This window comes from Sorex fumeus, unplaced genomic scaffold, assembly GCF_029834395.1.
Source record: "Sorex fumeus unplaced genomic scaffold, SorFum_2.1 ptg000058l, whole genome shotgun sequence".
In the NCBI taxonomy this organism is placed as follows: domain Eukaryota; kingdom Metazoa; phylum Chordata; class Mammalia; order Eulipotyphla; family Soricidae; genus Sorex; species Sorex fumeus.
Genome location: NW_026606115.1, coordinates 8,864,869 through 8,887,969, shown reverse-complemented (window position 1 = coordinate 8,887,969; position 23,101 = coordinate 8,864,869). Strand labels below are relative to the sequence as shown.

At 37.4% G+C, this 23,101-nt stretch overlaps 1 protein-coding gene and 1 non-coding gene across 2 annotated transcripts in view; one reads left to right on the top strand and one right to left on the bottom strand.

The window, feature by feature from the left end:
• Nucleotides 1–23,101, top strand: part of HTR2C (5-hydroxytryptamine receptor 2C) — a 328,917-nt gene that overhangs the window by 238,676 nt on the left and 67,140 nt on the right. The window lies entirely within an intron of this gene.
• LOC130034349 (U6 spliceosomal RNA) lies at nucleotides 21,362–21,470 on the bottom strand. Its single transcript, XR_008794114.1, has one exon. It is a non-coding gene; the product is annotated as a U6 spliceosomal RNA (small nuclear RNA).

Below are 23,101 nucleotides of genomic sequence, written 5' to 3'. Positions count from 1 at the left end.
AAGGAAGAGAGCTTGGAGCTATTAATGGACTTCTTTTGATATTTTTAGTATGGTCTTTGTTCCAGAGGTGGAACTTCATGGAGTTTGTTAGGTAAATATAGGAGATAAACAAATTATATTAAATGTCTGACCTTACCCATTTAATGCTGACAATCAGTGTACCCGAGAACTTTTATCCCTCTCCTATCATGACCTGTTTTTATTAACAGGTCTGAGGGAGTTGAAATAATATACTGCATTGTAGTTGAGAAGACTCATAAAACTTTCATAAATTTAATCATGGAATAATCTCTGAAAGAAATGGCACATACTCTCTAACAGCATTTCAAATTGGAGACAATTTTGCAAATGCCATAGTGTATTATCCTTTTCCAACAATAAAAGATTTATTTGTTAATGTGCTTTCAGAATATTGATTCAATACTTCAAATAACATCTTTGCTGCACTATTTGATGGATATGTTTTAAAAATTTTAAAAGAAAATTCACCTATATTAAACTTTCATCAACAAAATCAAATATCTATAAGCAAATATCCGATTAGACACTGAAATTTAATATTTTTCTGTGTAAATTGATTAAATGAAGCATATTGTTGTAAAAATATTTTCCACATTGAACCCTGTAGTTATCCCATTTTTGTTTTGAGTCTCTTCCACAATAAATATCAAGATAACTTTTAAAAATTTTTATTGAGGGGGCTGGAACGATAACACAGAGGGTATGGCATTTGCCTTGCATGCGGCCGACCCACGTTCGATTCCCAGCATCCCATATGGTCCCCTGGGCACTGCCAGGGATAATTCCTGAGTTCAGAGCCAGGAGTAACCCCTGTGCATTGCCAGGTGTGACCCAAAAAAATTTTATTGAATCACAATGATAAACACATTTAAAAGTTGTTGATGATTGGATTTCAGTCACATAATGTTCCAACACTCATCCCTTCACCAGAGTATTTTTCTCACCACCGGTGGTTGCCGTTTCCATCTCACCTTCCACCTACTTCACCTGCCACTATGGCAGACACTTTTCTTCTCTATCTCACTCTCTCTCTCTCCCTTCAAGATTACATTAAGAACTTCATTTTACCCTCACATCTCTGAACTCTACACAACCCTATACCTAAACTCCACTACCTAACATTTTAAGACATTTTTATGGGCCCAAAGACAAACTAGTAAGTCAGAAAAGCAGTTAATGAAACTAATATAATGTAGGGGGTCAAACCACAATAAATTTAAAAACACTTATGCTTATTAGATGCTGGTAATTTGTCAAAAATGAAAAAATTGATCATATAAATGTATAATTATAAATCTTAATCCCACAAAGAAGTTTATAATATACAAGATAAAGTAGATAATTAATTATAATAAGTATAATTAATTATATATATGTATTTGCATATGTTGGTGAAGTAAGGTAAAAATAAGAATTAAGAGATAATAAATTTTATGGCTAAGATATGATGCACTGAACATATGATAGGTAGTACAAATGCTCAGAAGGACGTGTCTTGTGGTTATTTAGTAAGAAGAGGGCAGTGATAATATGTAAATGACTACAATAAAGTAGATGGTACATTTTTCTATATTCTAGATATTATATAGTCATTTTCAAATTTATGAAATATATTTATAACATCAGATCAAATATGAAGGGAAATAGAGAAGTCTAATTTAATTATAGTTGTACTTTCAGGATTGCATATTTATACTAACAGTTTATTTACCACATAAGTGTTTTTATCTGTGTAACTCTTAGAGCTAGATTTAGGGCAGTGGGCCACACCTGATGGTCCTCTGACTTTACACCTGACTCTGAGTTCAAGGATAATTTCTGAAGGGCTCTCAGGATAAGATGGGGTGCCAGGGACCTAACCTAGGTTGATTGCATGAAAGGCAAGGCCCTACCTGCGGGGGGCCCCGCCAGACCACTCTTCGGCCCGTGGAGATGGCCCTAGGATCCGTAGGTGCAGGGAAGGACCGACCGAATGAACACAAGACACAAGAGACAGAATGCAGCTCAGAAACAGAGAGAAAAAGGGACAGGCTTTATTGAGGGTGATGGGGGTATATATTAGTGAGGCAGCTACACAAAGGGTCGTGCTCAAAATGTGGTTAGGAAAGTTACAGAGTCTATAAGTTTAACCTACCATACATTACAAAGCTTATACTAAGTTAACCATTGTCAGTTACAGCCATGACAATTGTTTTCTCAGGATAATCATACACAGGACAGGCTTTACCTGCCAAAGGTCACATAGGTGAGGATTACCATACCACAGGCTTCACCTGCTGAGGGTCACGTAGGTCAGGTCAGTCGCACAGGCACGTAGGCTCTTGGTCAGTTAAAGGGCCAGCTTCCCACACCTACCCACTGTACCATGCTCCATCCCTGAGAGATAGATACTTTTTCTTGAGATAGATACTTTTAATTCTTGTTTTATACATCATAATTTTTAAATTATTGGTTGGATTTTATACATAGAATACCCTCCAGCGGAGTGTTCATTTCCCTCCACCATTGTCCACAGTGCTCCATCCCCAACTATCACTGTGGTAAGTTCTACTGAACATGAGTAGAAATAGATTTTAAGACACTGCTATCTAATTTTTGTGAGATAAATATAGATTTAATTTAATATGTCATAAAATTGAGGTAAATTATGGCCAGAGCCATAATAAAATGGGTAGGATATTTGTCTTCCAAATGTCTTGGAAAGGTCTACTCACAATGGTCCCTGTCACTCCTTATGGTGCCTCAAGCTGCCAGGAATAAGCCCTGAACACAGCCAGTGGTAACCAAAACAACAGCAACAACTACCCCAAAGGCCCAAACATGTGTAATTTAAAATATTGTGAAACAGAAATGTTTTGAAAAAATTATGATTAAAAACTAATATAAAATATTACCTTAACTATCATCTGTTGTATTTTAAAATTACAATAATGGGAAGGAGATGGCTTAGTGCCCAAAGCTCCTGCCCAACAAGTCTGAGACTGTGAGTTCAATCTCTAATGTTATTACATACATCAAGAGTGGTCTTGACAGCGCTGTTGTTTGTATATGGAAACTCTGCTGCCAGTGACCCCTGGTATCACAGGAGATTACTTGTCACACTGTACCCAGGTGTGTGCTAGCACCACCACAAAAGGGTAAGACCTATATAAGCAGTAGCACTATAGCACTGTCCTCCGGTTGTTCATCTATTTGCTCGAGCGGACACCAGTAACCATTGTGAGACTTGCTGTTACTGTTTTTGGCATATCGAATATGTCATGGGGAGCTTGCCAGGCTCTGCCATGTGCCAGGATACTTTCAGTAGCTTGCCGGGCTCTCCAAGAGGGAAGGAGGATTCGAACCCGGGTTGGCCATGTGAAAGGCAAATGCCCTACCTGCTGTGCTATCACTCCAGCATATATAAAAATATTTACAAACACCATGCCAGGAATGTGATCCCCTACAAGCATCTGTGCAAATATCAGAACTCAAAGGAACGTGACTTTTGGAAAGCACCATGTCCCCACATTTGAGTGCTGCAAGGTGATATGTGACCCCTGACAAACACCATAACTAAGATGTATAATCACCACAATCAAGTGTGTGAGTGTGTGTGTGTGTGTGTGTGATCTTAATCACTGTAACATAAGCAGGATGAAGAGAAAGAGGGGAATGGCAACAAAAGTTAAGTAAAATGCCCATGGACAAAAAGCTCATAAAATACAACTGCTCTTACAATGTCTTATACTTCTTGTTAATTGTAATTAAAAGTGTTAAGATTAGCTAGTGTAAAGTGAATTTATCTCCATACATTTAAAATTTTTTTCTTTTTAAAAATTATTTTATTTTTTCAATATATTTTTTATTATTTTTTACTTCTTCCACTACCCAGCCGTCGCCACACTCCAGGACGCTTTCTGGACCTGCGTGGCCGCTAAGCGGCCGCGTGACACATCATAAGACACTAAATACCCATCTTCTGGAATTGTTGAACCGTATTTGATAGGGTTCAAATATGGTAACACCTACAAGGGTGATTAGAGGTCGCCCCAAGAGCCTCTATCCCTCTCGGAAAGACTGGCAAGCTACCAAGAGTATTCCGCCCGCATGAAAGAGCCTGGCAAGCTATCCGTTGTGTATTCGATATGCCAAAACCAGTAACTACAACTGGTCTCATTCACCTGACCCTGAAGGCTTCACCGACATGGCAGCACTGAGAAGGATGAGAAAGGAGAGGCCGACAAAATCTCAAGGCCGACCTAGGCTGCCACAACGAAGGAAGACAAAAATGATCGTCTGTACTTTCAATGCACGTACGCTAGCATCAGATGCATCCATCGAGGACCTGATGGTACAAGTGTGAATGATCAAGTACGGCATCATTGGTCTGACCGAGACAAGAAGGCACGAATCTCACCATGCCGTTTTCGACACTGGAGAAGAATTGTTCCTCGGAACATGTGATAAAAGAGGTGTTGGAGGCGTCGGTGTCCTTGTCAACACAAACTTGGCCAAGAGCATTGATTCATTCGAATGCCTAACAACTCGAATCGGACGTTTACATTTGAATAGATGTGGCTCACTGCCTGCAGTTTCTATCTTCATTGTCTATGCACCAACATCTCATTATGATGAAAGAGAAATCGAGAAGTTCTACATGGAGCTAGAGAAGTTCTATAAAGAAGACCACACCTTCTACAAGATCATTGTGGGTGATTTTAATGCCAAGATAGGACCGAGAAGATCGGCTGAAGAACTTCACATCGGGACCCATGACCTAGAATGGAACGAACAGGGTGAGAGACTGTCTGAGTTCATCATGTCAACCAAGACCATTCATGGTAACTCACAGTTCCAGAAGGCAGAATCTAAACGATGGACATGGGAGTCTCCCGATGGACGATTCCACAACGAAATAGATCACATCATATTCAATCGACGGTTTTGCCTGACTGATGTCTCTGTTGTCCCAAAATTTCAAACGGGATCGGACCACCGTCTCCTTCGTGCAAAATTCTACTTCACAGAGTGGGGAGAAAGGGCTGCAAAGTTCAAAAAGAGAACTCCCAGAATGCCCACCAACTGGGAAATCTTTGGTACTATTGCGGCAACATGGGAAGATGCCATTGTTGACAACATTGACGAGGTATACCATCGACTGGTTCAGCACCTCCATGAATGTGCGAGGAACGCCAAGAGAGAGATAGCCACAAAATATCGCCTATCTTCGAAAACTCTTGAGCTAATTCGCCAGCGTGGTTTGGCGCATGCCTCAGGCAACCGCAAGCTAATGTCCGAGCTCGTAAAGCAGTGCAGAGATGCGATCAAGGAAGACCTCAAAGAGAGAAGAGCAGAAGTACTGGTAGATGCGGCAGAAGCCGGGAAAAGTATTCGTAACACCTGCCTGTCCTTCGCCAACTACAAGACCAAGATGACTGCCCTCCGACGTCCTGATGGATCCATCACATCCTCCAGAATGGCAATGGAGAAGATTATCCATGACTTCTACTCAAATCTCTTCGATAGTCATGTCCACTTGCCGACATACCAAATTCCACAGGATGGATATGTCGTTCCCAACGTTCTCCCTTCCAAAATCAGACACGCCATTTCGTCGGTAAAGAAACAAACAGCACCCGGCCCAGACAAGGTCAGACCTGAACACCTGAAGAACCTGCTGTCAGTACTCATCAATACACTGGCTCGGCTCTTCACTCGCTACCTATCTGAATGCAAGGTTCCGTCCCAATGGAAAACCAGCAGGACCATACTACTGTTCAAGAAGGGAGACATCCATGACATTGGCAACTATCGCCCAATCTGCCTATTGTCTGTCATCTACAAGTTGTTCACTCGAGTCATCCTAAATAGGATTGGCAGAACACTAGATGAAGGACAACCATGCGAGCAAGCCGGGTTCCGCAAAGGATTCAGCACCATTGACCATATCCACACGATAACCAAGCTCATTGAGGTTTCTCGGGAGTTCAAGATGCCGCTCTGTTTAACGTTCATTGATTTAAAGAAGGCCTTTGATTCTGTTGAGACGGAAGCGGTCATTGAAGCCCTAGCCAGTGAGGGCATTCAAGCCCAATACATCAGGATCCTCCGTGAGCTGTATTGCGGATTCACTACCAGGATCTCACCATTCTACAAAGAAGTGATCGTTGATGTCAAGAGAGGGGTGCGGCAGGGTGATACCATTTCACCAAAACTCTTCAGTGCCACCCTCGAGAACATCATGCAATGACTGGAATGGGAAGGAATGGGAGTGAAGATAGCTGGTTGGCAACTACACCACCTCCGCTTTGCTGATGACATTGTTTTAATAACACCAAACATCAGCCAAGCGGCACAAATGCTGGCCGACTATGACCATGAGTGTGGAAAGGTAGGACTACAGCTGAATCTTACGAAGACAATGTTTATGAGAAACAGCCTCGTTCCTGACGCCCCATTCGCTCTCAACGGAACGACCATCTCCGAATGCAACAGCTATGTGTACCTAGGTCGAGAGGTCAACATGACAAATGACCTGGCACCCGAGCTGCGCAGGAGGAAGAGAGCGGCTTGGAATGCCTTCAAGAACGTCGAAGAAATAGCTAAGAGGACGAAGAACCTCCGGCTCCGGGCACATCTCTTTGATTCCACTGTTCTTCCTGCATTAACATATGCCTCAGAGACCTGGGCCCTGCGCAAACAAGATGAGAACGCTATTCAGGTCTCCCAAAGAAGAATAGAAAGAGCTATGCTTGGAATATCCCGTTTCACTCAAATGAGAGAAAGAATCCGGAGTTCTGACATCCGTTGACGATCAAGAATCAGGGACGCTGTCTCATTTGCCAAGGTGTCGAAAATCAGATGGGCTGGTCATGTAATGAGATTTAAAGACGACTGCTGGACTAGAGCTGTTACTGACTGGATTCCAAGGGATGTCAAAAGACTGCGTGGCCGCCCACCTACCAGATGGTCAGACTTCTTCGTCAAGATCATGAACGATCGGTTTGAGGCCTTTCATGTTCCCGGAGCGAACAGATGCTATTGGGCTACACTAGCACGCGACAGGGACAAATGGAGACGTTACTGGCGCCCGCTCGAGCAAATCGCCGACTAACGGGAAGTTAAGTGATTAAGTGATTAAGTGATTGAATCAGTGTGATAATTACAAAGTTTTATGACTGGATTTCAGTTAGACAATATTTTGACATCCATCCTTTCATCAGCATACATTTCCCACCACCTATGTCTGCAGTTTCCCTAGCATCACTGCTCCCAACAGCCTGTCTTTATGGCAGACACTCTCTCTCTCTCTATCTGTGTGTGTGTGCTTAATCTTTCTCCCTTTCTCTTTTTCTCTCATTTTGAACATTGTATTTTGCAATACAGGTGGTACTGAAAGGTTACAATGTATGTCACTTTACTTCCTTTAAGCACTCAGTTCTCTTCAGAACTCAGAGTGATTTGAATTCTGAGCTATCAAGCCTAATAATATTTTCTTGATTGCCCCTTTTTTAAACTTCATACTTTATTGAAAATCTGCTTCTTGTTCAATTAGTTGTGTGCTTATGTTTTAAGTCACGCCTCATTCCAGAGAATTCTTAATATAACTATGAAAAATTACCACTGAATATGGTTTCTAGCATATTTAATATTTAAGTCACTAAGTATTTATGAATATGCAATATCTATTAGGCCTTGTGCTTGAATTTAGTAATATGGAATGGAGTTTTGGGCCTAGATCCCAAGAAGCTTATTTAATCTTGTAAAATATTCAAATTAATCACCTAGTTTAGTATTTTCTAATTTAGGGTCACTAGATAAAACAGCCAATATTCAATCTCAGTCCTGAATAATTACTGGAGAATTTTCAAAATCATCAATTACTAAATCTGGTAACTCTAATAAGAATGGAAATATCCAGTTCTAATAAAATTATCAAGCAGATATTGTTTTTTAGCAATCAGCATGATAAAAGATTAATCCCTGTAGAAATGTAGATAACACATTTACCTATGTAAAAGAAAACATTTGGAAGGAAACAAACAAAATGTATAGGTATCTGGGGGTGGTATTGTTAATGTGGTAATTAATGTTCCATTTCTAAAGGAACTTTTCAGTAAAGCAAGTAGAATGTGTATAAAGGTGCCATGCCATTCTGTTTGTCTCTATACTTATCAATAAGTGTCATTCTTGTGTATATTTTGAGGTGCTGTTATGCAAAAGGAAGTGGATTTTAATATCAGATGGACATATGTTCAAATCCTTACGTTCCTATCACCTGGGGCAGATCAGCTCTTATTTTCTAAATTACATTTTCTGTATAGACAAACAGGGAAAAAATCTAGCAGACATGGAATAGATGTTACATGCATGGATAATCTGACATTTATTAAGTACATTATTTTAATTATATTAAAATTATTAAATTCCATTTAATTACTAAATGCCTAAATTGCACTTAAGGATTAAATTTAATATACTATTATTTTAAAAACCTAAATAAAAGTAATCAAGCAAATTGTGTTTGACTTCCAGAGATAAAAAACTTCAAGTCTGATGTATAGTAATAGTTCAGGCCCTATACTGATTCTCTTCACTGTCTCAGCAAACTCCACATAAAGGACACTGAGATTAAATGATCAACTAAGTAAAATGTTGAAAGATAATATTAGAAGTTTTGTGTATAAATTGTGCCTTCTTAACCATGAACTGACCAGTATTCCCAGCAATTTCATGAGTTCCTTTGACAAACAGTAAAATCACCTCTTATTGTAACACTATTTTCCAGTTGTCTATATATCCTTTTGATGTAAGCAAGATTAATACTACCTGAGTCTTATTCAGTTCAGGTAAGAGATTATGAATACAATAGAAATACAAGTTGTGAAAGTATTGTTGTTAATTTGTGTAGAAAGCTGTAATTCATACCTTAAATATTTAATCAATTTATTCACATTATTTCTATCCATGCTTGAATCACTTAGAAAAAAGGATTAAGCAATAATTTTCTTGAGCTTTCAGAAGGGAACAATAAAGTCCTAAGTATATACATACAGATTTTATATGACATAGCAGGTACTGAAACAAGTTCCTGCACCTACATAATTATATTCATTATAAGCATAGAATTCCCTACAATTTGGAAACAGAGTTAAATATCTGCTAATACAATTGACAGGATATTCTCAGTTAAAAATCATTTCAATTCAATCAGGACAAGTGTTTCTTATGGACAGTGGGTTGCTAGTCATATTAAGGTCATTTCATATTGTAGTTCTACACTTTGATGAAATCTCCAAAGTTTAAAGCTTGGTTTTTCTTAGTTGTAATTTTTACTTATTTGTAGGGGAATTGGAAGACAAATAAGCATAAGATGAGACTGGGGTAAAAAAAAGATGAGATTTTCTATTTTTACTTAGCTATTTGCCCTATTTGCTCAATTGTTCAGGCTATTTCCTGGAACCATTACCAATTACATTGGTTATATAGATATAGGTGTGTGCCTGTGACTTTTCATGAACACACACACATGCAAAAGAAATAGACACACAAACATGCATACATTAATATCAAAAAGCTGATAAAATAGCAAGAAATTACCAGAAAATAATTTATTCAAGGGTGGAACACAGATATAGGGTTAGTAGTGAAGAAACTTTCCAAAACCTTTTTTTCCAAAAAAAGAAAACGTGGTGGAATGGGGAATCTGAAAGTTTCCTAACAAAAGCTCTAGGGACGATTATCCCCAGTTAAGCTCGGCTTCTTAAACTTTTTTTTCACTCGAGAACCATTTTTGCTTAAGAAATTTATATGTGACCCTGTATATAGCTATAGAAAATAGGTATACAGATGAAACATTTATTAACTAATTATGAAGAATTTTTTAAAATTTTTATTAGTGAAACACCATGAGGTACAGTTTAGATTTACAAATTTTTGTGCCTGGGTTTCAATTGTACAATGATCAAACACCCATCCTTCCACCAGTGCACGGGTCCCAGTATCCCTCCCCCCCCATCCCCCCCCGGCACACCCTGCCTCTTTGGCAGGGTATTCCCTTTTGTTCTCCCTCTCCTTTTGGGTGTTGTGGTTTGCAAAAGAGGCATTGAATGGCAATCATGCTTGGTCTGTAGTCTACTTTCAGCATGCTTCTCCCATCCTGGTAGGATCCTCCGAACACACTGAAGAAAAAAATTTTACTAAATCTCTGGGAGATTCAGTTACAAAGTTTTCATGTTTGAGTTTCAGTCATACAATGATCTAATACCAATCCTTCCACCAGTGCACAAAGAAAAAAATTCTTTTTAAATAAATTTTGAAGTCCTCAGTGGAATTTCAGTCCACTGCTGTTGTAAAAAACTGGTTGGGTCAACCAGTCTGAGCCACACCAAGAGCCCCAGTGTTCTCTGCAAGAAAAAATGCCTTGGTGTTAAAAGGTGAAAGAAACCTGTACATGATAATTTTTTAAATTTTGGTACCACATCCTGCTATCGTCAGAGTTTACTCCTGTCTGCATTCAGGTGTCTGTCTGGGGTGCCAAAGATAAAATCCAGGTCAACCACTTGCAAGACAAGTGCCCTACCCACTTCTTCAGCACCAATCTCTGATAATTTTTTTTATTCACAGGCCCGAACTCAAAGTGATTTGCAGTGATCCCAAAGATTTAAACTAAAATTTAATTTGATAATATTCTTGGAGCTGTAGTGATAGTACAGTGGGTAGGGCACTTCCCTTGCTGGTGGCCAACCTAGATTTGATCCCCAGCACCACAGAAAGTCCCCAGAGCTCCTCCAGGAGTAATCCCTGAGCAAAGAGCCAAGAGTAGACCTGAGCACTACTATGAGTGGAAATATTATATATAATATTCTGGAAATATAGTTCCCTTATCTATCAAAATAGAAAAAGCAAAAATATACTTGAGTTAAAGACAAAATTGAAAAGGTGTTTTACAAAAGAAATTCTACTGGCCAAAATATATGTAAAATTGCTCATAGTTATGAATAATCGGGGAACTTAAAAGTGTTACTATATTTGAATTGTATAATTTGTGTATCAATAGAAATTGATATGAGTGTGGTGGGAATGCAAATTGATACTATATTGAAAAACAACAGTATCACATAACTGTTAGTAAATGGTACCTTAGAGTTCAGCAGTTTTATTCCTTGTATACAGCCTAGAGAAGAGCTCACTCCTGAGTACCAATATATATTTAAAAATCACAGTTCTTTAATTAAATAGCAATTACTTTTAAAAATAGTTCTTTGTCAGCGGTACTTATTCTAATTACCTTGACCGGGAAGCATCTATATTGCATAAACAACAGTAAAATGGGTACAAAAAACTGTATGTCATAATACATCCAAATATTATACTATGAAAAACCTGGGCACTGGGATATATACCTTTTTTTACCCAAATTTATGAAGATTGTAGGTGGTTGAAATGCATTCTTTTCCTTCAGCTATATACTATTCTTATTCCCATATTTCCTTTTTTTATAGAAAGTAAATAACACTGGGTGGAACTATATGAAATTGACATTTTGAAAAGTCAAAAGGATTGAATATTAGCTGTTTACTGTGATTCAACATAATATTTTCAGTTCTGAAGCCCTTTGTGTATCAGCCTGCTTTTTCCTTACTTTCTCACCAAAAAAATGACATTGTATACTTTCTTATTGGTTTCCTTTGCCTTTTTTCCTCTAAAAGCCATTACTGACAAAGTTGCCTTTCAGTACTGGTTTTTATTTTAGTGACACAAAATAGTTTGAGTAAATATAGGGAATGGAAATAATTGAAATAATTATAGCTATTTACATCTGCCAAGAAATATTATCTTTGGCATGCATTATGTTAATCTCTCACTTCTTAGCAATGGTCTTCTAAATTCAAAAACCTGTAAGAATTGCTTTCTGTGCCCTTTTACACCCATAATGAGAGCAAATTGTCTGTTCTTGAACAATTTCTATCTGAGCACTTTATTCAACATAAACACAGCAAATTGGAAATCCTTTCAAACTTTTGTGGAGAGCTTTAAGTAAACATAATACATTGACTTAGAGAGGGAGAGAGATTTCTTTCAGAATTACACGTGAGAGTTTTAAGCAAGTCCTGAATACTTCTATCACAAGAAATTATACTTTCAAACATAATATGTTGAATATGGAAAAATTAAATTAAAACTTCACATATATATGAAAGACCTCATCTAAAATATAGAAGTTTGAATGCAATAATCTAAAAAATTGTTATATAAAATCTCTGCCACGTTGGTTTAGATGTTGTACATTTTTTAATAACTCAAAGCTTGTTTTTTTCCTATGCACTAACAAAACATAGAAAAGTTATAAATAAAATCCCCAAATTTCATTCATTCATTCATCATCCTGTTAATCGTCGATTGCCTCGAGCAGGCCCCAGTAACGTCTCTTTCATCCTAGCCCTGAGATTATATTCAAGGCTCTTTAGTAGAATGAGACCCATCATTGTTACTGGTATTTGGCATATTTGGTACGCCATGGGGAGTTTGCCAGACTCTGCCCTGTGGGCAGGCTACATTCGATAGCCTACATTAGAAAATCCCCAAATAGTTTCCAAAATACTGAAAAATTAATTTTCCTCTATATTTTGTGTTTAGAATTTGGGGTATGAGAATATTCTGTTAAAGTTCAGGGATCAATACTACAGTTTTCACCAAATATTATTAATGAGGGGAAATCTATGCAATTCCCTGTTGGTGCCCCTTCATTTAGTTTTAGCTATATACAGGTCAATTATACCTCTTTACTGTAATATTATGAATGTAATATTCATCATATAAATTTCATATACTAATAACATGTTCATGCTTCATTAATGAAATCTTTTCCATTGAAATTTAAAAAGTATTAATTAGGACACAACCAGGGTCATTTTGAGGGAATTCTTTCATCTCACTTTCAATTTTTCATCTTCCTACTTTATATTTGGGACCATATGAAATCACTGGGACAAATCAGGGCCAGCAATGTTCAAGACAGTAACTTTAACCTCTGTATTATATCTCTGGGGACCTTTCTAATTAGTGATACTAGAAACAAAAAATATATAGTGTTTATAGTTATATATTTGCTCCATTTGGCAAGGTATTTAAGAATAATTATTCTACCATAATTTTAAAAAATGAACAAAGAACTTGTGATAATTAAAATATATACAATTGGTGAAATGTTAATATTTACTTCTATGTCCTTTCAAAATCTTAATCCCTCTTTTAGCTATGTTGTTTTAAAATGCAACTTTTTTTCTAACATAAGTAGGTGCAGTGGTAATGTTATCTCCATGGTATTAAATTAAAAGTTTAAAGGAAATAAGAATCCAAAATGCCATTTATATACAGTATTCTACAAATACACAAAGAATTTTTTTTCTTTTTGGGTCACATCCAGCAGTGCACAGGGGTTACTCCTGGCCCATTGCACTCAGGAATTACTACTAGTGGTGCTCGGGGGACCATATGGGATGCTGGGAATCGAATTTGGGTTGGCAGCGTGCAAGGCAAACGCCCTACCCCCTGAGCTATAGCTCCAGCCCTGACATAAAGAATTTTTCATCTCAGCCAAATAGCCACTAGTTCAACTTGTTACAGAAAAAGTAACTTTCTGTTTTCTGAGAAGTCATAATAATAAGTTATTAGCTTGATTCATGAATGAATGATATTTTGATGAAAATTATTTTATTCTATATACAATTTATTTGGGAAATTAAGTGGGAATATAAATACTCAAACCAATTCACATGATTATCAGAGATACTAGAAAATAATAACCCCTTATCTTACTCCTATTTCAAATTTAGCACTTTTTACCTCCCAGGAAATGTATTAAATGAACTATACCACTTGTGTTTTTGAATCTAAATGAATTTCATAATGCTTAAATAAAGCATTTTTTACATTTCCTTTCGAACACAAGTTTTAGTATAAAAAGTATTTTTCTATTCCTGCTGATGTAAATTATCCAGCTTATCACAAGAATGTCCCAATGTTTTTAAATAAGCACAATGTTTTTTTTAATTTATTATTTTTTTATTTTATTGAATCACCGTGAAATAGTTACAAGCTTTCATGTTTGGGTTACAATCACACAGTGATCAAACACCCATCCCTCCAACAGTACACATTTCCCACCACCAATATACCCCCTTTTCCCACCATGTCCCTGCCTCCATGGCAGACAATACTCCCCATAATCTCTCTCTACTTTGGGACATTATGGTTTGAAATACAGACACTGAGAGGTTATCATTTTTTGGTACTTTATCTACTTTCTGCACACATCTCCCATCCTGACCGATTCCTCCAGTCATCATTTTCTTAGTGATCCCTTCTCTATTCCAGCTACCTTCTTCCCTTAGCTCATGAGGCAGACTTCCAGCTATGGTGCAATCTACCAGTCCCTTGTATCTACTATTCTTAGGTGTCAGCCTCATGTTTAAATAAGCACAATGTTTAATATCACTTAATAACAGGGGCAATTAGAGGCAAATCTGGCTTAAAAACAAATACAGAATATTATCAATTTTATATTGCAGGTATGTTCATTTGGAAGGAGCATGCATTTTTATAGTTGTTTATTTAGCCCTTGATTTACTGAAGCAAATAATATCCCATTAATGGATATAGCACAATAAGTACTTCTCTTTGTGCATCATCCAATATTAGTCTCAAAAGAGTCTGTCAGGCAGAAGGAAGCTTAGGGTATCAGTGAAAGAACTGAAGGAGTTCTTATTAACAGAATAGGTTTGGCAGCCTTTACTAAGAACCAAGGGAAAGCAAGCTGAACAATCACACAGGTTTCAAGACCTGATTCATTATTTTTCCATGTTACTCCCAATAATATTTTTTTTCTTTTGGCTTTTCTGTGTTGCCTAGGAAATGGTATGAACCCATAAGCATCTGAAGACACCTATCTTACTGATAGTAGATTCCATTCAAAATCATTATACATGTTCCTCCCAAAGTTCATTATCAATGGAATCATGAAAAAAGAAAGTACTTCTCTGCATGGAATACAAAACTAGGAAGAGATGAAAAATCATTTTTAAAAAGGTTTGAATTCCAGATATCTGAGTTATGATTAGAAGTAGTTTTTCTGCAGTGTTCCTTTCTTTCCCTCTCTGACTCTATCACCCTCTCTCTTTCTTACTCAATATACACACACAAACACAAACACATATATACACAATGCATCCTTCCCACATCCCCACATTTTGCAGTGAACAGGGCTCATTCTTGGCCCTGTGCTCGAGGACTACTCCTGACAATGCTTTAGAATCATATGCAGAACTGAGAATTAAATCTGGGTCTGCTTCATCCAAGGCAATGAACTTAACACCTGGGCAATGTGTCCAGTCTAAGCAGTGTTCTTAATCATTGCACACGGTAACATGCTTGTGCTCCTGCCAGCAAGAATAATCTACTGGTCTAATTTTATTACTTAGTTCTGACCGGGCATAATTTTTATTTTCTGATTTAATAAAAGCATCTTAGATCAGTTTTAATTTCTTTGACAAGTATTTTTGCTTGTTAAGTAATTTGTCAGGAAAAACTTAGCTCAATGCAAATGTACAAATAAATTTATTCAAGTAAAATGTTTTATTAGCCTTGGGGTAACATAATTTATAATGATGTTAAAATTTAGTTTTTGGCATTCAACATTACTGCACTACCACAATTACCAAAAAACTAAAAAAAATCTTATGACCAATCATATGTCATTTCTTGTATATGTGTGTGTCTGTGTGTGCATTCCTAGGAATCGATCCCAGGGCTTCACACACACAAGAAATTTTCTACAACTGAGCTACATCCCCAGGCTACTAGCTAACTTCTGATCTATTCCAGCCTACCAGCCCTCCACCTGACATTTATTGGTTAACCTCAGTTCTAAATAATCGTGGTGAGAATGGATATCCTTACCTTGTGACTAATATTAGAGAAAATACTTTTAACTCTGTTCTGTTGAGTATGGCTCTAGGTATATGTTTGTTACATTTGACCTTTACTACATTGAGGTAAATTCCTTTGATCCCTGTATTGTTGAGAGGTTTTTCTTTTATTATAAATGGGTTTGAATCTTGACAAGTTTTCCCTGTAGCTATTGATATGATCTTATGATTTCATCTTTCCTTCTGTTGATGTGGTAAATTACATTAATTGATTTGCATAATAGAACCTTTCTTACATTTCTATAATGAATCTCAATTTATAAGATATATGATCTTTCATATGTATGATTAAATTCTGTTCTTCAAGATTTTGCTGAGGATGTTTCCATCTTTTTTCACTAGGGATATTGACAAACAGTATTCTTGTTTAGTAATGCATCAGCTTAGTTCTTATATAAGGGTAGTATTGGACTCAGAAGCTTCACAGAGAAAAAATTTGTATTTCTTTGATTTTCTGAAATAGTTTGAGAAACACAGTCTGTGAAGGTCTGGAAAAACTCACCAGTAAACCTGTCTGAAACAATTTTGGGGAGAATTTTTATTTACTATTTCAATCTCCTGACTAGTTATTGGTAAGTTCAAAATTTATATTTCCTCCTGATTCAGTCTTGGGAGGTTTTATTAGTATAATAATTTACCTATAATGAAGTTGGGTAATGTTGTTCTTAGTTATGCTTTTAGGCTTGTTGTTTTTTAGTTGTGCTTTTAGGCCTATTTTTGATTTCTGTCTGTTTGGTCTCTTCAATGATGAGACTACAATACTAAATCTCTTCATACTACTATGGTCCTCTTGATAGCTCTCCTTAGGTCTATTACTAGTTAGTTTCCTTAAGAACTTCACTGAACCTACATTTAATTCATATATATTTAAAGTTAATTCCTCTTGATGCATTGATCCCTTAATAAATACATAATGCCCATTCTTATCTCTTATAAACCTTTTTAATTGTGAAATCTATGTATGTCTGATACAAGTATGACCATGCTTGCGTTTGTCTCAGCTACCATTTACCTGTATGACTATTTTCTAGCCTTCTCTCTGAGTATGTCTTATCATAAAAGTTCAAGTATATAATTTACCAACAGAAAGTTTAGATTTTTTTCCTGAACCATCCAACCATTCTGTTGCTTCTCAGTGCATTAAACCACAAGGTTTAGAGAAATTATTGATATAGAAGAATAAACTGTTATTTTTCTGGTAGCTTCAATACATGAATTTTTGGTGCTATTTGATATAACCATGGGAAATCTGGGTGAAATAATTTGTTTTGTATGGAATGTTTGTATTTTTCCTGACACTTCCATTAAGATTATAACTAACGGCTTCCAAAAGAAGAAGTCACTATAGAATGTGCTTTAGACTTTTACCATTCAATTTTTCCTCAAAAATAAACTGTACTATCCAAAGTGCCAACTTAATTATCAGAAACTCCTTTGTTTCACTCACAAAGCCGAAGTTGTTATTATGTAGTCCATGATGTGAATCAAGTACTTTAGCATGATGTACTTTATTCATAATGTTTTGGACTGGATAATACCTTTATTTTTTTATCTTCTGATTTCATTTTATGATATACTGCACCTGAGTTATTTTTATACACAAAGCTTAACAGAAATGCCATCATTCCTCTTTTCATTCTTTTTAGAGAATAAGGTTAAATGAGTATCTATGAAAATTTTTGTCAAAGCCCTTGGACTTTGACAATAGAAAAGAAGTTTCAAGGTGGTGGGTGTGGGCGGGTCCTGAGAATTAGGAGGGAACTGGAGAACTTTACATGTCATAAGGATAGTGACTTTGACACTTTAGTGGTGGTGGAAGAATTATGGCAGTTACCAAACAGCATTGGGTTCTTGTGGACAACATGTAATGTTAACACCCTGGCTACCACAGATTTTCTTTGTTACAGCTCTATTAACAGTTCTTTAACAGCTATGTAGGTATATAGGCTGCAGTAGTTGAGGAAATGGAAGCAACCCATTTCTGGACAGCAGCCTGTACTATGGTCCCTCTTCTCTCCTCCCCCTTCTCCTTGCCTGCACCACTCGTCATTGCCTGCTCACCACTTCTGTCTTCTTTGCCACATATCAGGGCTCTCTTCCTTCACTTCTTTTTCTCTAAGCAGCAGCTAGGAGGGTGGGCTGGCCAACAAACAAGCAGGCAATCCTCTTCTATGAAATGACCTTGGTTTATATATTTAATGTGTCCCTGCCCCTTAGTCAATTCTGATATTTGATTGAGTGCACTCTGTGAGATCATTTGGAACAACCTAGTTTTTTGTATGTGAATATGCAGTGTGGTATTTGTGGGATGATCAATCAGATTGCACATGCCATTATATAGATTTATATGATCTCATATGCCCTTAGGCAAATAAGGTCTTGTAGATGACTAATTGGGTTTTATACAGAAATTATGGTTGTAAAGCTTATTTATGAATTTTTTTTTTGGATTTAGTAAGGAATCACTATCATTCATCGATTTGCTCGAGCAGGCCCAGTAACGTCTCCATTGGAGACTTTGTTATTACTGTGTTTGGCATATCGAAAACGTCACGGGTAGCTTGCCAGGCTTTGCCATGCGGGCGAGACACTCTCAGTAGCTTGCCGGGCTCTCCGAGAGGGGCGGAGGAATCGAACTCGGGTCGGCCATGTTGGCTGCATGCAAGGCAAACGCCCTACCACTGTGCTATCGCTCCAGCCCACACAGTAACAACAAAGTCTCCAATGGAGACGTTACTGGGCCTGCTCGAGCAAATCAATGATCAACGGGAGGGCCTTTACTTACCTTTACTTATGGTTGTAAAATAATCCAAGGAAAATATTCCTCTCTCTTCTTTTTCTGATCCCTTCCAAGACCTTTCCTCCATAACATTGTTGTAGTGGAATTGTACACCAAACCACAGAAATTGACACTATTGTCACCACGACACCTCCAGAATAATAAAACACTAAAATCAATATATAAATAAATAAACTTGACTTCACTTTTTCCCAACTTAAAAATGTCACTAAAATGCTATTTATTCCTTTTTTCAAACACTAAAATGAGTACCCATAATGTGCTAGGCTCTGTTTGGGTGCTGTATATGTAATGATGAAAAATCATGCTTCTTTTCTCTGGTGCTGTGTGTGTTGCCATAACATTATAGGCATGAAACACTATTGTTAACATTATTATAACACATGTTGCCTAAATTAAAAATGAAGAAAAAGAGAGTTTAATGAGATAAATTATTATGGTATCTGGAAATTTTAATGTAATATGACACAATAAAAAAGTTTGATCTATGTTATAGTTTTCCTATGAATACAAACAGTAACTAGTGTAGAAAAGGGAAGAATCTGAAACTCTACATTACATCATGGAAGTAATGTCATCTAAACTAGTTATATCTTTCTCAAACTCAGGTTGGTCTTCTTCTGAAGTCCATGTTCATTTGGCTATAAAATAGTACAGTCTGTGTGATGCCAAACTCCCAATTAAACGTTGCTGAATAATAGGTTATCATATTAATAATAGTGTGTTTTGTTTTGTATAAAATTATTGATGTATAAATGGAAATTATGAAAAGTGTTTCCTTTGGGACAATGAGATCATCCAATGGTTAGGGTACACGAACCCACATTCAGTCCTCAGCACCTCATGGCCACCTGAGAAAAAATTTAGTGGTCCCTCAAAATCGTTTCTCCAAATTAATTTAGAATACTATATGTTTCTTTATGATTTTGAAAAAGCCAAGAGATATTAAAATGATGCAGATGACTGAGGTAAAAATGTAGCATCCTGGGCCAAGGAGAGAGCTCAAAGAGCTGGAATACATACTTTTCATGTTTAGCCATAGATTTGATCCTTGACAGCACATGGTCCCCCAAGCATTAGAACAGACCCCCAAGCATTAAGCTTGAGGTAATCCCTGAGTACTGCCATGTGTGAACCCAAAACTAAAATAAATAAAAGAATAATGGGCCAGATAGTTGGTTAAACAAAGGTATGAGCATCATGCTAAGTGAAATTAGTCACTAAGAAAAGGACAGACATTGAATGACTGCACTCACTTATCACTTATCACTTAACTTCCCGTTAGTCGTCGATTTGCTCGAGCGGGCGCCAGTAACGTCTCCATTTGTCCCTGTCGCGTGCTAGTGTAGCCCAATGGCATCTCTTCGCTCCGGGAACATGGAGGGCCTCAAACCGATCGTTCATGACCTTGACAAAGAAGTCTGACCATTTGTGGAATATAGAGACTAATATGAGACTAACACCTAAGGACAGGAGAATCACACTATGGTTTGGAAGCCGGTCCCATGTGCAGGGACAAAAGGCAGTTGGGACGGAGAGGGGACCACTAAGTAAATGGTGATTGGAGGGATTACCCAGGTTGGGGGATGTATGCTGAAAGTAGGCCAAGGACCAAACACGATGAATTCTTAGTATCTGTACACACACAAGGCACAATGCCCAAAATGAGAAAGAGAGTAAGAAGGACTGTACCTGCCACAAAGGCAAGGAGTAGGGTAGGGTGGGGACGACAGATGGGACACTGGGAACAATGGTGGTGGAAAATGTGCACTGGTGAAGGGATGGGTGCTCAAGAATTGGTCGAATCATGCAAGTTTGTAACTGTCTCTCACGGTGATCTAATAAACTTGTTTAATAAAAAATAATAAAAATTTTGAAAGGCCTGCGCAAATGCTTCACATGCTGGAGCATAGGTTCACTCAATGACACCTCATAGTCCTCTAAGTACCTTTAGAAGTGGCCCTCAAGTACCACTGATGCCAAAGAAAATGTAGAACCCTTCAACCTTAATATATAGCAGTGAGTTTTTGTAAATACCTCTAGAAGATCAGTGGGATAGTACCGGTGTTAAGGTGTATGGCTTGCATGCAGCTAGCCCTGATTTGATCCGAACACCATATAGTTATGAAGCAAAGCCAGTGCAGCACTGGAGACTCACATACTAGGCCAAGTAGCACTGCATACACAGGCTATTGATCCAGTCAGACAAGAATTGTCACAAGGGATACTCCTTGGTCTCCTGAACATCACCTGGAAATCTCACCCACTCCCCAAGCCACAAGAGACATCTCTAAAGGAGAAATATTTGTAAGATACTTCCTGGAGGGAGAAAATTTTACAAGGGCTGAACTTTTCAAATAATCTTACACCAGAAAACTGCAGAACACTATTAGATTTTTTTATAGTTTGCACCAGAATTTATTTTTTGTCTTTGTATAGTCTACAAATTTTAACATATGGATAATGGCAGGCATCTTTCATTATAGTAACATACAGAACAATTTCATTGCCCTCAAATTAACTATACTCCATCGATTGATCCTCCCTTGCCCTCAAGCCTTCAGTACCAAAAAATATGAAACGCTTCACAAGTTTGGGTGTCATCCTTGTGCAGGGGCCATACTAATCTTCTCTGTATATCGTTCCAATTTTAGCATATGTGCTGCTGAAGCGAGCACAGAACACTATTAGATTTAAAGTGGTCTAAAATGAAGCTGGATACCTTGAAAATATTCAACCTGTTGCACTAAACATGAATTTCATACATATATTTCAAAGTTCTTGATGTTATGTCTGCTTCTTCTACATTATTTCAATAGGTGACACTGACACTTTTGTATTTTTAGCTGTAGTTACTGCTAATACAAAATCTGGAATCAAGTTCACAAGGATTTGTTATAAAAAAAAACCCCTTTCTTTCATCCCCATTCTTCTCTGTTTGCTGTTGTTGTGATAACAGGAGGCCATGCAAACACTACATTGACTGTGGTGCTTGCACATATTTTGGATGTGGTACTTGCACACTGTGTCATGATGTTCACCAGGAGTTGCAATAAAATCATACAGCTGTGCTATGCTACTTAATAATTCCCCCCACTTAAGATCTTCTTTTCATATTTTATGAATATTTTTCCAATATTAAATATTTTGTCAATACTGAAAACTTATCTGGTTGAGGAGGAAGAGGAAAATGACAATGCTGAGGAAGAGGAGGTGGAGGAGGAGGAGGAGGAGGGAGAAAAAGAGAAAGATTGAAAAAGGAGGAGATAGAAGGAGAATAGAAAGAATGAAGAAGGAGAAGGAAGTAGAAGAGGAAGCTATTCATATATAGGGAGTAAAATATAAATGTTGGAAATTAGGAAAAGGTCAAACACTTAATTTAATATAGGAGGACCAAAGCATGGCAAGAACTGGAATTCATCCATGGTACTAATACACTGCTGGATAACATTGTTTTTTTTCTTCTGTGTTCCATCTTATACCACAAAATTTCCATTAATTCCTTTTCTTTTCTTTTCTTTTCTTTGATTTTTAGGTCACACCTGGCAATGCACAGACAGGGGTTACTCATGGCTCTGCACTCAGGAATTACCCCTGGCGGTGCTCAGGGGACCATATGGGATGCTAGGAATCAAACCCAGGTTGTCCGAGTGCAAGGCAAACACCCTACCCGCTGTGCTATTGCTCCAGCCCCCTCTTTTCTTTTGTTTTTATAGGCAACATTCAGCTGTGCTTAGGGCTTACTCAACTCTACATTACTCAGTGATCACATCTGGCAGTCTTAAGGAAAATATGGGGTGCTGGAGATAGAATCCAGTTGGCCACATGCAAGACAAGTTCCCTACACACTACTATGATCCTTTAATATTTAAAAATAAATGTTTATTTAATGCTTTTGTATTTATATTAAGAATTTGGTTTCATTTTTATGGAGAAAGGGTTTGGGCCACACTATCTATATTCAGGGCTTACTAGTGGTTTTGTACACAAGCATCACTCCCGTAAGTGCTCAAGGTACCATATTAGTGCTGGGATAAAATCATGGTCAACTTCATACTTGCCTTAACCCCTATATTAAAATTTTTTATAGAAGCTACATTCATCAAAACTTAAGTATAGTAGCGGTCAGAGAATTATACAGGGTGAAGTATGAACTCAGGGCCTGACAAATACCATTAGAGCTTTCTCTCTGAACCTCTAAATTTTTCCTTCCTTCCTTCCTTCCTTCCTTCCTTCCTTCCTTTCTTCCTTCCTTCCTTCCTTCTCTTATTTTGGGGTCACAAGCTTTTTTTGCCAGTTGAGACTTCTG